The following is a 14,923-nucleotide window of genomic DNA, read 5'->3' as shown; positions in this document are numbered from 1 at the left end:
AGGTATTCTCGCAGGTTAAGAAGTGTCTAAACTCAATTCTCTTTAGCTAACACTGTACCTGTACTTGTGTATATCAAGTGATTGGTTCTTGTTTGGTTTTTGTATATTTTATGTACTTTCTGTAATTTTTTGTAATTTTTATGAAAAAATGTGTGCCTAATTAAATGAACACAAAACTCTCTACCAGCACGAACACAGCCCATTGACTTGTTCTTGGGTGGATGGCCCCTGGGAGAGTCTCAACCAAGTCTTTAGCTCCCTGTTCTTTTCACAGAGAAGACGTTTCCCCACATATCAGTCTTTGTCCTACCCAGGGGTAGTCCAGCACCGAAATGCTAGGCAATTCTCCTCTAAACAAGAGTACCACAGCAACCCCATACACGTGTTCCAACATTGTTGGGCATCATCAGTGAGGTGAAGCTGTGTCTCTCTAAGAGCAGTGAGCAAGGGGTCCACGTCTGGAGTCCCCTGGTAACATAGGGTGAGACCCAAAGTTACTTGGTATGTAAAACAGAGGGGGGTCTGGGAAACTCTCTAGCAGCACGAACACAGCCCATTGACTTGTTCTTGGGTGGATGGCCCCTGGGAGAGTCTCAACCAAGTATTTAGCTCACTGTTCTTTTCACAGAGAAGAAATTTCCCCACATATCAGTCTTTGTCCTGCCCAGGGGCAGTCCTGCACCGAAATGCTAGGGCAATTCTCCTCTGAACAAGAGTACCACAGCAACCCCATACACGTGTTCCAACATTGTTGGGCATCATCAGTGAGGTGAAGCTGTGTCTCTCTCAGAGCAGTGAGCAAGGGGTCCACGTCTGGAGTCCCCTGGTAACTTAGGGTGAGACCCAAAGTTACTTTAATTAAATGAAAACATTCTGGACACTTGGTGAAAAATGTAAAAGGTCTGAATTTTGCCTAATATGTGATTGACAATTAGAGTTCAAAGTTTCTTTGAGAGATAAGGCATGGAATGTAGAGTACGATTGAAATTCCCACACCATTGAAATAGTGTAAATTGAATTTCTTATTAAATGATTTACCTGGCACGATATTTTCATTGTGGTATATTTTGATGTTTCCCCAATTTCAGTCAGAGTAGCCGATTGTCCTTAGGTTGCAAAAAAAAACTAAAAGAATGGTGTGATGAAAGCTCTAAGTGGTCTTGACTCTTTATGTACGCTTATCTGATGGTACACGCCTCACATATCTAATTTCGAATAACCTGTCTTCCTTCATCATGATTATTAGTTCATTGATGCAGGGTAGCGGGTAACTATCCATTACTACTTTACTACTTCCATATTTAGATTGCGCAGGTCGATGCACACCCTGATGTTGTTTGACTGTTGTTTTGTTATGAGTACCACCGGGCTTAGCCATTTCGCAGGACTCCACTGTTTCAATGGTGCCTTCATTAATCATTTTCATGAGTTGGGTTTGCAGGACACGTCTTGCGGTTGCAGGCACGGGTCTCACCTTGTGTTTCCCTGGGACTGCATTTTGTCTCAGATGTATTTTGTGTACATAGTTCTTGATTTTCCCTGCAACCCTGGAAAATAATGTGCAGAATTCATCTCTCGACACCAACGCTCCGCCTGATCAGATTGAAAGTACTTGATCCTCTATACTGGGATCCAGCCTAATGTTCAGTTTGGCCTGGTCATCCCACCCCAACACTATCAGACCCTCTTTGGAAAAATATACTCTGATCATTGTCTGTCTGCCTTTAAACTCAATGACTGCATTGATGTAGCCCAATAGCTACTCTCAGGCTCCCCCAAATACAGTGGGTCTCTGTTTTCTCTTTCTTACTTCCACTTTGTTCTGTCCCACCATGTCTTTGTACGTTTGAATGAGGAGGATTGTTAAATCTGACTCGGTCAGCCATCACACTCATTTCATTGACATCGACCTTCAATACATAGTTGGTTTTTACAATCCCACTCTTGAACTGTTCACCATGATGACCTTAGGCATTTCTTTCTCGAATGTATCATTTCCACTCGCGTCCATATCACCTTTTATGTAGGTAACTGTTGTTTCCCGCCATTTGCAGGCTATCGAGATATGCCCATACCTCCTGCAGGTTGAGCTTGCTTTACTCCTAGCAGGACATTCTTTGTCATTCGTCCAAGTGATGCATGCTGGAACATCTGTGACATTTCAGGGGTTCTCTCTTCCCTTCCCTTTCATGTTTGCTCTCATACCTGGATTTGTCTCTTGGACATTTCCATTGTACCGCTTGGACGCAGGTGGCCTGCGTGGTTCCTGCCATTTCTTTGCACCTGCACAAGTTCTCTTCCTCTTCTCTGGCTATTTGAATTGCTTTATCCAATTACAATTCCTTTTCCAATATTAACTTTTCCTGCACTTTTCTGCAGTTGGTTCGAACCACCAACATGTCACATATCATATTCTCTCCAAAATCTGCACAGCACGGCCATCTGTAGTCATCCACCGGTTCCATGCGCTTCTGCTTCCTAGTGTAAAGCCTTAATCGATGCATCACAGTATTCTCCCGATTGGAAAATCTTTAAACGATCCTGTGGATGGCCTCTTTTAAAGCGTCATCATCGTTCCCATCGACCAATTCTGGTTTCAAGCCGGCAAATATCCTTTGGCCTTCTACCCACATGGCATTGACTAACATGGCCTTCTTTCCTCTAGAAGCGTAATGTATGCCACCCACAGCCTCTAACTACGTAGTAAACAAAGGTTTCTATTGTGGCCATGGAATCACAGGCCTATCTGGGGACGCACCTTGCATTGCAGAGAGGGCAGAGAATCGTCGCTAATTATGTCATGGCTTTATATAACACTTCACGGATATTTTTGTGTTTACTGCACATGAATTAAATAAAAATAGAAGGCAATTGCTTCACTGCTACACGTGTAACATATGGTCCTGGATAAATGATACTCAGCTGTAGGTTGAACGATTGAATTACGTCTTTCGTCGGAGGAGCTGTGGGGTGCATCCGCTTGCTGCTAGTGTCGTGTGTTGCGAGAGCACATCCTCATAGTCATATACCAAGGGCATTAAGTTGATGATAAATTGGTGGGGAGGTATGGCCTAAGTGATGGCGTTCCTTGAGGAGTACTGGGATTGGCCTACACGGGGCAGGTGACCTAGGCAAGGGCTGCCTGAAACAGTACATCACAAGAACTTGCAAATATGTATTTGTGGGTCATTCCGTATGGTCTCGGGTGGTCCCTTGTACATCCGCTGTGTATAAATAAATCTGTATCAGTTTACCTACAAAACACTGTCTGTAAGTAAATGGCTCTCTCACTCAGTACATAACCAATCCATTCAGGGTATAAATCGCCCTAATATAATGAATACATCTCTTTTAAGAAAGGTGAGGTGGTCAAAAATCACCAATGTGGGCTGCTTGCTGCTTTTGCATAAAAACAAAGAACATTCTGGGATGTGAGAGGTGTGACTTATTTGTTATTACTCAGTATTTTAAGCTTCATCATATCAACATCTCCATCCTTACAACTTGTTCAGAGTTATGAACCTTTTGCTATAGCCATTCGTTTTTCTCATTATTTATCTTACTCTGAGTGAGGCTCACTTATGGACGGCTGCAGCTGGAATGCAGAGAAGTTGTGCTGTATCCAGAGTAGCTCACATTTACATTTCTAGTGGTGTTTTCAAAGCTACCTTTTCTTGAAGAAAGCTGCCAAATAAGAATAGTCCTACACAATACTTCCCCTACAGATAGCCAGGTTAGTACCAGCTTCCACTGTGCTCTCAGCACTGCTCCAAATGACTTCAAAAAGCTCTTATGCTGTTCTCCCCCAGTCGTTTAAATGGCAAGTTGGTGAATTATTATGTATTTTTCTCTCAACTGGAGCACCACTGATGCCACGTACTGTTCTTCCCAATTCGAAGCACTTGGGCTCATGTAGCTGTTGGGTCCAAATGATCAAACTGCCTTTCCCACTGATCCCATGGATGTCGCAGAGTAGGCTTTCTTACAACGGATGCAGTCCTTAGCTAAACAGAGACTCTGGCAAAGAAACATTCTTATGTTAGCAAGCATATATAAAAGTTGTTGCTTGCCTCAATCATGTATACCGACTTAAGTGAATGTTATCTCTTAGTCCCATATGTCCTGTGAATTACCATTAATATTGATGCAATACCACTGTTCCAGCATGCCTCAGGCCTTATAGCCCATACGCCACATAACATGCACACGTGTCCTAACTAACAGTGCACGTAACGGGGCAATCACTTATAGACTCCCATGAAACTGCTCAGAATTGTTACATTTTGCATGTTTGTATTTTGATATAGCCTCACTGTCGTAACTATTACTGCATATAGTACTACTGCGCACAGGGCCTGAATTATCCTGCTACAGACCACTATTACACTGATACTGTCAGACTAGCAACAATAGTGTATACCTACCGAATGAATTGTGTACTCATTTGCAGCATGTACACCCTGCCTCTCTACATATGCTTCATAGGCACCCTGCTCACTTCCAAGACCACACCTAATCATCCCAGTTTAGAGCTCAGCAACGTCTGTTATTCCAGCAGCCTCAATCCTCTTACGATGGACATCCTGCTTAAGTCCGCACACCCTCCTCTTCACACCACGCATGCAGACACACACGTGCCTAATCATCACTACTGACTGCTCAGACTTAGATCACACACCCTCCCTATGAACTTCCATGCCATTCCTACACTGGCAGCACACAGAAACCTCCAACTAGGCTCACACACCCTCAGAGTGAACACTAACCACCACTGCTTAAATACCCGGAAATGCAACAACACTAAACTGACCCATGCTTCACCCAGCCACAACACCACCAAACGACACTCCACCTCTACCTAAAAAGAATCTGCATCCTCTGCAATACAAGTGTGCCTTACTTAATGTACTCTCTCTCAATGCCCATGCGCTAGAAGTTAATGATCTAATCACTAGCCAAGACCTAGACATATTAGCCATCACAGAGACCTGGCTTCACAAGGCTTCCGGCCCTGCCAACACGCTAGCCTTACCTGAAGGTTATTCAATACACAGACAAGACTGGCTCCCAAAAGAGGAGGGGGGTAGCTCTAATCTTAAAAGAGGCCTTATCTATCAGGCCTGTACCTCGCCAAGGGGAAGGAAATGTAGACATCTTATCAGTCAAACTAGCACTCTCTCCAAATAATCCTATAAATATCCATGTCATTTACCGTCCACCTGGACCCACTCCCGATTTCCTAGGTCAAGTCACCCACCTTCTAGGGGACAATATTAAAAAATCTACCAAAACACTACTCTTAGGAGACCTAAACCTAGGATTCAACGACCCCAATGACAAAACTGCCACCTCTCTCACCAAGGACCTCCTCGATCTCGGCTTCTCCCAAAAAATCACATCTCCCACTCACGCGAAAGGCTGCATCTTAGACTGGGTAATAGACCACAATTGTGACACAGCCATCGTTTCTAATACTAGCCTCCCATGGACAGACCACAACTGTCTAAACTTCACCATCCCACTAACGCCATGCGCCAAGTCGACTACTCCAGCACCTGCTACCCTAGCTAGAAGTGCAAAAAACTCACTGCAGATAATATCAGTGCCATGCCTAGCACCACCATCCTCGTCAGACCCTAACATCCTAGCAGAGATATTCAGAGACCCCCTCACCAGTGCAATCAACACCATTGCCACACTAGAAAATAAAAGAGAAAAAATCTTTCCACTCCAATTCCTGGTTCACAGAGGAGCTCCAAAATCTGCGCAAAAGCAAATGCCAGGCACTCAAAAATTGGCAGATCAATCCCTGTGACATCACCAAAGGTAACTTCCAATCTACTGCTAAAAAATACAAAGGCTCTATCTTCAATGCTAAATCTGAAGCTTACAATCACCGAATCACTGCTGCAAACTCCCAAACCAAAGAACTCTTCAGTATCTTTAACGAACTAACTGTACCGCCCATCTGCACTGATGAGATTGTCAAAGACGACGCCTGGTGCACAAGCATACAAACTGCTATGTTAAAAAAAATTAAACCTCCTCCAAAACAAAATATCACACCATTACAAAGCCCTACCTAAGCAGAACCCCCGCGCACAGACACAGCCCAACTCCAAAAATATCAACCTGCCCAAATTCTCATTTACGGAAATCACAGAAGCAGATGTCATAGACATCCTTAAACATCTCAAACCATCACAATGCAAGGGCGATGTGTGCCCACCCAAAATCATCAAGGAATGTGCGGAACCACTTGCTCCTCTCCTTACCGCCTTCATCAACGCCTCTTTCAAAACGGGCATAGTCCCGGACAGCCTCAAAGAGGCTTGGGTGCGCCCACTTTAAAAAAAACCTACACTAGACCCCTCTCAACCTAATAACTACCGACCCATAACAACTTTCCCGTTCCTTCTGAAAATACTAGATAAGGCTGCCCAGAGACAGATCCAACTATACCTTGAATCGAACTCAATCCTAGGAAAGAGACAATCAGGTTCCCGCAAAGGGCACGGAACTGAAACCGCCATATTAGACTTGAAAAACAAAATCACCAATATCCTCGACAAGGGCAAGCTCGCATGTCTCCTCCTCTTAGACCTCTCAGCAGCGTTCGATTTGGTTGATCACAACACCCTCACCAGTCATCTCACGCATGCTGCATACTTCTCCAAGGATGCAGTGACTTGGGTTACCTCCTTCCGCGAAGGCAGAGCTGTAAAATAGTGTTCTCCAACATAGCTAATGCAGAGCCCACTATCATCCACTGCAGTGTCCCCCAAGGATCCTGTACTGCCCCTACTTTATATAATCTGTTTACTAAGCCTCTCTTTGATAAATTGGATGCACTTGGGATCACATACACAAACTATGCTGATGACACACAGGTGCTCCTTCCCCTTACTGGGTACGCTCACCAAGACGCTACAACACTACAGCAAATCTACTCCACCATACAAGCATGGATGGCCACTAACGGCCTCTGTCTGAATGGGGACAAGATTGAAATCATCATTCTTGGCCAGAAATCCACATTAGACAATCTTGACCCGCTTTATCTCAATTTCAGTATAGACAACTGTCATCCCAGTATTGTCTTTGGTTAAAACTCTTGGCGTCCACATTGATGCTACACTACCCATGGATAAACAAGTCAGCACCACTGTCTCTGCCTCCGCACTGAGTATGAAACTTATCAATGCTATAAGCCGTACCTAACTAAGGATAACTGCCTTTCCATCGCCAGAGCTACTATAGGAGCCAAACTGGATTACTGCAAAGCGCTCCTAGCTGGCACCTCCCAAAAAAATCTAGCCAGACTCCAAACCACCCAAAATAATTCTGTCAGTGCAGCCCTTAGTATTCCTAAAGGAGACCACATTACACAAGCAAGAAAGACCGCCCAGTCAAGGACCGCATTACTTTCAAAATTCTCACAACCACACATAAATGCATCAACCTTTCAGCACCTTCATACCTATCTGACACAATATCTAGATCACAATCAACTAGGCCGACTAGAATACGATACACTAACCAACTCACGGTACCACGCATCAATAGGACCAATGCAGGGGGAATGGGCTTCCCCTACCTCGCCCCTAAGTTATGGAATGCTCTCCCTACTGCCTTCAGAGCCAAACCGTCTCTCTATGCCTTCTGCAAAAACCTCAAAACTGCTCTCTTCAATTAACTACTCACACCCATACAGCTACTACCAGTATATGTATGTAACTAAGCCATTATCATCCAATGTAACCTATGCGGGCGGTACTACTGTATGTAACTAAGTCATGAGCACAAACTGTAACAAGCGCCACGGGCTGCTGTGTGCTCAACAAATGCGAATAAATAAATGCTTGGACCTCAAATATGTTCAAAGTTAGTTGTCCTTAGCTTGTCATTATAAAGGGAATTTCTTAACTTTAGTTACTGCAGTGTCTATTTTATCCATGCTGACTCAAAGCCATTTCCGAGAAACCTCTCAGGCGACATGTCACTCTGCAACAAGCTCTGCCTTTTCTTGCCCGGTGGCGTTTGCCATGCAGGTTGCGATACAGCGTCAGGAACTACACTTCCCAGAAAGCCACATTCTACATAACACGGCAGCAGGCACGCCTGCTACGTCGATCGCAGAACGTCCATGAAACAGGAAGTGAAAAGCCAGCATTTTTAGCAACGCTGTGCTTCCCAACATCTTACCGCAAATAGTGACTCGGATTTACTGCGTATTTTATCTTGAATTTGATTATTAGGATTTGATCTACGCCTGGCCATGGATTCCACTCACCTAATGTTTGGTGTCTTGTGGAATTTGGTTACCCGACCTTTGGCTGGACCTAGAATTGCCTTGCTTTTCTGCTTTGTGTGCCATTTCATGTTACTCTGTGGCCTGACCGCTGCCTGGATTTTGCCTTGTCTGATGTTTTGTATGTGTTTGTTCTTTCTAGAATCCTAGCACCCCATTGTGCCTGCCTCTGGAATTTCCTGTCTTATGGTCTGCTGTTTTTCTTGTCTGGAATCCTTTTTGGAAAACATTTTGGTATACTCACGGCTGTCCTTGTTCATCAGTGAAGATCTGTGGAACAGAATCATCAGCTCCTTCTTGACCTTCTTAAGGATTATTCTCAGCTGCCAGGTCCTCTGATTGCTTAGTTGCCCTATTTTCATTAGGGGCGTCCTCTTGCCGTTGGGCTCAGGTCCTTACGAACTTTGAAATGTGCTGCTCTGGTTTCGTCCATGGCAACATCGTCGGCGGTCTCCTGGTCTATGTACTTACCTTCTTACATTCAACTTGTGAGGAGAATCAGTAATATAATTAGAAGTAAGACCAGCCTGCTGTTCACCGGTATCCCGTGGCCATCCCTAACACTTCTGGATTCCGATTTCTACTTTTCGAGAGGTCACACCATCTACTGGAAGGCTCCTGTTAGTGAAATATCTACACAGTATTTAGTAAGCTTGACAGATTGAGAAGCCCTTACTTCTCCCCTATACGGCACATGGAAACAGCCGATCTCTTCACAACCTTGATTCAACCCTTACCTCCAGACGATGAATTCTGTGGATCATTGGGACACTCTGCACTCACTGCAGGGGCAATGGGGTTCCAGGCTGCTGCAGCTAACCCCTACAGACCTCAGTTCCCTGTACCTGTGGTATTATCCTTGCACTTTCTTTGAGTTCTTCTGGAACGATTCTTTGGGGATCTTATGAAATACCGTTAGTTTGTAAACCATTGCAAACTACGTTTCCTATGTAGACTAACTGCCTTTCCTGAGGCAGTTGCCAAATTAGCCCAGTTCCAGTCACACCCAGGGGGACTATTGGCGACTTTGGCCAACCTGCTTTTGGAATCTAACAATGCAGTTCTATACAACGTGGACACATTATGGGTTGCTACGGGTTGAATATTCGACACCAGACATAAGACCCAATCCCGTGATTTTGAGTCGTTGGACATGGTTCAGGAAAAACAAGGACTCTTACAGTATGTAGCCCGCTTAATCAACTGGCAGCAGAAACTATTTGTCCAAACATAAGAAGGCAGCAGTCTTTTATAGGGGTTGTGAGAAAGCCTTAAGGATGCCATGTCCGTAGTCCCTGCACTCCTGAGTGACTTTAGAGACCTATTCGACCTAGTCCTCCAGGTCGATGCCCGTTGTTCCGGATACCGAAAGACAACGGAATAGACCCTTTGTTTTTCCAATGGCAGCTGGAGGGGGGTGTCTACTGACACTTGCAACTTATCTACTTATCCAAACCCATGCAGCTTGCGTCTTTTCGGGCCCTGTTAACACGAGAAGAAATAGAGGGACGCTATGTCTCGAACATTGTTTATATTGTGGAGAGGGAACAGGGACGGGATATTGATGGGTCATTATATCTGCTCATGTCCACGGCCTCCAGCCAAGAAGTTGGGAAATGCCAAAACTCTCCCTACCTAAGGACCCGGAGGACAAGTCCTCGCGACTGTGGTCCTGGATGCGAGACAAACACTTAACATGTATACCTAGAGGCTCAGATTACTGCTCCTGAAATGGTTAATCTTAATGTGCAGATCATGATTGATTCCAGGTCCGGTGGGAATGATATGGATACCACTTGGGCGCAACGGGTTGGGATTCCCAGGGTCTCTAAAAGATGTCCAGAGCCTGTCGGAGCAGTTGACAGGACCCGTTTTAGGTCTGGCCCTGTGATAGAGCAGACCATTCCTGTGTGCCTGATCACGCAACATGGACATCAGGCAAAGATTTGCTTTGACTTGATTTCTGCCCTCTACTTTAGAATCATATTGGCTTTACCTTGGCTGCAGGTACACAATCTGTGTACAGCCTGGGTGCAACACTTGGTGGCTTTTACCTCAGCCTTTTGTACTGCTCATTGCCTGAACCCTTCAGAAACCTGTGATAAGCACTCCTATGAGGCTCTCCTGACATAGGCCTGGTACAAGTGATTCCCAGTGAATGTCGACGTTTATGTGGATGCGTTCAGCAAAGGGTTGTCAGAAACCCTACCACCGCATCGACCGCATCATTGGACTTCTGCCACGAGGTCAATGGGACAAATACCATGTGGAAGGATCTCTGTTTGTGATTCTCTTCTTTCTGCACGTTGCTCAGAAAACCTCTTCTTTATTAATTCTACTTGATTTATCTGCCGCTTTCAACACTGCCAATCACTCTTTGCTTCTTTCTTCCCTTTCCTCCTTTGGCTTATCTGGCTCTGTCCTTCTCTGGTTTAAATCTTACTTGTCTCATCGTACTTTTTTTAAATTTTTTTTTTTTTTTTTTATTGGTTTCCAAACAAACATTATATTTAACACAACACCCACAGTACTTTATATTCTCTTGCATGATGCTGACTTATACTTGATGTCTACTGTTTCCTTTATCCCTCCCTCCAACAAGCTTACAGCGCTCCATCCCCTTGCTCTTTGTTCATTGAATGTATTTCCTCGTCTGTGTCCTCGGGAGATTCTTCGCTCGAGTCCCTTTGGATAGGACCCCAGAGTGTCGCCGCTAAATGTTTCTAGGCAGTTAGGGTTTCGGCTTCTTCCTCTCCCCCTTTATTAGCCGCCTCACTCCACACAACTGTTTCAGCTTCGGACCAGTTACAGAGATCGGCCCACCAGACTTCCGCCTTGGGTCTATTAGGTGCTTTCCACCCCATGGCTATCCTGCACTTCGTATGTAGGCCAGGTCTCTAAGTTTGCTGACATGTTTCAAATGGCGTGGCCTGGGGAACCCTCCCACCATACAGGCTCATATCGAGTCTATATTCAGATTAATCTCAGATTAATCTCTCTCTCGTGCAACCTTTGGGTCCCTTCTTATTTCGGGGCATGCCCAAAACATGTGCATCAACCCAGCATTCTCCTCCCCACAATTGGGGCATGTTTGTGGCCTTTAAATCATGAAATTCTCAGGGGGGTCATATATGCTCTATGAGTTGTATACAGTTGTACTTGTTGTAGCCTCGAATTTCTAGACACCTTTTTGTGGTACCCCTGTACCCTTTCCGATAGCCCATCTGTCATTGGTTCTCCGGCTTCCTTCTCCCATTCTTGTCTCAGCTTTGTCACCTCCCTTCCCACTCTTGACATCAGTAGTTCATATATCCGGGAGACCTCGTGCCCACCTTCTGCGATATCATATAATGTTTCAATGACTATGTCTGGTTGCTCCTCTAGCATTATTTCGGACCACCTCTCCTTCATTTTCCGTGTTAATCTGTTGTAAGTTATATGTTGTCCCAGATGTAGGCCCGTTTCCTCTACCAACTCATCGAATCCCTTTATCGCCCCCTCTTGCCAAATATCACCCGTCGTTACAATCCCCACCTGCTCCCAGTGTTTACGGATCAATTTCCTTAATTGGGCATCTCCGTCGGTTAGTGTCACTAGCGGCACTTGCGGGGAATATGGGGTTGGATTGTTTATGGACTGACACATTTTATGCCATACTTGCCATCCCAGTGCCAGCATACCTGAGCTTCTTCCTATCTCACGTTTAGGAAGCCAGATCCATTCTTTCAGGAAGTACGGGAACATTCGCGTCCCAGCAACCTGGACTCTGCTGTAGAATCTTCAGCTATCCATTCAGCTACGTATCTTATTTGGCTGGCCAGGTAATACATCTCAAAATCGGGTAGATTAATGCCCCATTTGTCATATGTATTTTGCAATTTCCATAGGGCTATCCAGTTTCTTGTGTTAGCCCATAGAAATTCTCTGCATATGCCCCGAAGTTTAGCGAAGAAGCGCCTCGGTATGGTATACAGTATGTTCCCAAAGAAGTGCAGTAATCTGGGTAGTACCACCATCTTCAGTAGTGCCCCCCCATCCCCATCATGGCTAGGGGGAGTTTAGTCCAGAACTTCATACTATTAACAACATTCCTCAGCGCTTTTTCAGTATTATTTGTATGTTCTGCCTCTGTTTTGTGGTAGATGTCGATTCCCAGATATCTAAAGGTATCTGTCACCCAGGGTATTGGCAGTACTGGCAGCCTGTCGTGTGGGACCCCTATATACCGTCCTAGGGGGAATATACAGGACTTTTTGGGGTTTACCGCGATTCGCGATAGCGATGCAAATCATTCCAGTACCTCAAGGATATATTGCAAGTTTTCTTCTGGGTACCTCAGGTATAGCAGCATATCATCTGCATACAGTGATATTAAGTGCGGGCCCCTCTTCGTATAGATCCCTAAATCCTCCTTTTGTTGTCTCGGGTATATCGCCAGAGGTTCTAGTGCTAGGATGTACAACCTCGGGGATCAGGGGCATCCCTGCCTAGTGCCTCTACTAAGTTGCCATCTTTCCGAAATGACCGCTCCCGTTCTGACTCTAGCTAATGGTGAGCTATATAGTAGTTCCACCCATTTCAAGTACCCTGGTCCCATCCCATTTCCCTTCAGGGTTGCCAACAGCCAGGACCATTTGACCGAGTCAAAGGCCTTGACTGCATCCAATGACACTATAGCCAACTCACCTGAGGCCCCCTCGGACTGCGCTATGATGTGGTGTAGCCTTCTGAGGTTATTGGATATACTTCTGTGTGGAATATATCCCGTCTGATTGGGGTGTATCAATCTACCAATAACGCCTTTCATCCTGTTTGCCTGCACGGCCGTGAGGATTTTGCAGTCTTGGTTCAGCATTGACAATGGTCCATACGATCCGCAGTCTGTGCCTGCTTTGTTAGGTTTAAGGAGTGGGATGATAATCGCTTCTCTAGGTTTCCTCGTTCTTCAGCGCTTATTTTCGGTAGGCTGATGTCCTCCAAAGTGTCTACTATTTCCTTCTCGTTCCCCTGCCCCGTGTCACTATAGAGTTGCTTATAGAATTCGAGGAACCCCCCATTAACACCTTCTTGGGTATCGAGTATTAGTCCTTCCTCTCCCCGTATCTCTCTGATCCTTTGCCTGGGAGTCTCGCTTTTATATAACCATGCTAATAGTCTTCCTGGTTTATCCCCCTCTGCGCATTGCCTCTCCGTGTATTTTTTATAATTTAAATTACACAATCTCTCCCAGTGTCCCATACATTCCTGCTGTAGTTGGGAGATGTTGCTAGCGTCTTGCTGGGACTGGCTTCCATTGTTTAATAATGTCTCTACTTTCTCCTCTGCATTCCGTAGTTGTAGTAGTATACCTCCCTGCAGTCACTTAGATTTGGCAATTGCTGCGCCTCTAACCACCACCTTAAATGCCTCCCACAGGGTCCCAGTTGACTTTACACTTCCCGTGTTAATTCGGAAATATTCTGCTATTTTGTTTCTTAGGTCTTCTCTAAAGACCATGTCCTTTAAGGCCTCTGCTCTGAGTCTCCAAGTGGGGATCCTGGCTCTGGGGGTTCTATATTGCCATGATAAGGTCAGTGGTGAGTGGTCTGAGAGGACTCTCGCTCTATATTCTGGGCACCTAATTTCGCAGATAATCTCTTGTGTGACAAATATATAATCTAACCGCGTGTACAGATTTTGTGGAGCCGAGTAATGTGAGTAGGGCCTGTCTTGTGGTTGGTACAGCCTCCATGTGTCTTCCAGCTGGAGGTCTCACAGTAGCGTTCTGGGGGCTCTGGCAGCAGGGGTGCGTCTATCATATTTAGTGTCTGACCTGTCAACTATTGGGTTCAATGTACAATTGAAATCCTCCCCTCGCCTCCCCCCCCCCCAAAAAATGACTGTGCAGCCTAGGTACAGGCTCATTTTGCTATATAGGGTCCTAAAGTAGGTCACTGTGTCCTGGTTCGGGGCGTATGTATTACCAATGCATACTTCTCTGTTTTCGATCAGTCCCCTCAATATTACCGTCCTCCCATCAGCCTCGGCCGTGCATTGTAGCAGCTGGAATGGGACATGTGGCGCCACCCAAGTGACCACCCCCCTGGCATAAACTGAGTACGTTGCACCTATAAGGGTGCCCTTCCATTTCCTTTTAGGACTTCTAGTTTCTCTTTAGTGAGGTGCGTTACTTTTATCAGGGCAACATCTATCTTCTGTCTTTTTAGGTACATCATGACTCGGTTCATCTTTAAATAACTATTTAGCCCCCTGACGTTCCAGGTCATTATCTTCAGGTCTCCCATATCTCATCAATATCCCGTCCCTGTTCCCTCTCCTCTCTTTTTCCTTTTCCGTCTTAGATGTGCGTTTATGTAGGCTTGTACCCAAACTACTATCGCCCCAAATCCCAAAACTCCATTTCCCACCCCCACCCAAAACACCTCCCTCAACTCCCCTCCTCCCTCCTCCTCCCCATCCCCAACTGTTGCCCAGCTCCAGCCCTGGATCTCAGGTGCCCCCGCATTTAGTCCTATCTCGGCTAGCTGATATTAGAAACTCTTCAGGGTGGTTACCTTACTACCGGGTAACCTAACTAAACTACTGGGGTGTGGAAGTGGGTCCACCATGTCC

General features: G+C 45.4%; 1 protein-coding gene across 2 annotated transcripts in view; it reads left to right on the top strand.

Moving 5' to 3' along the window:
* QRSL1 (glutaminyl-tRNA amidotransferase subunit QRSL1) overlaps positions 1–14,923 on the top strand; it is a 522,490-nt gene that overhangs the window by 20,292 nt on the left and 487,275 nt on the right. The window lies entirely within an intron of this gene.

This window comes from Ambystoma mexicanum, chromosome 4p (assembly GCF_040938575.1).
Source record: "Ambystoma mexicanum isolate Mex_15411 chromosome 4p, UKY_AmexF1_1, whole genome shotgun sequence".
In the NCBI taxonomy this organism is placed as follows: domain Eukaryota; kingdom Metazoa; phylum Chordata; class Amphibia; order Caudata; family Ambystomatidae; genus Ambystoma; species Ambystoma mexicanum.
This window is presented reverse-complemented; position numbering and strand designations above follow the sequence as displayed.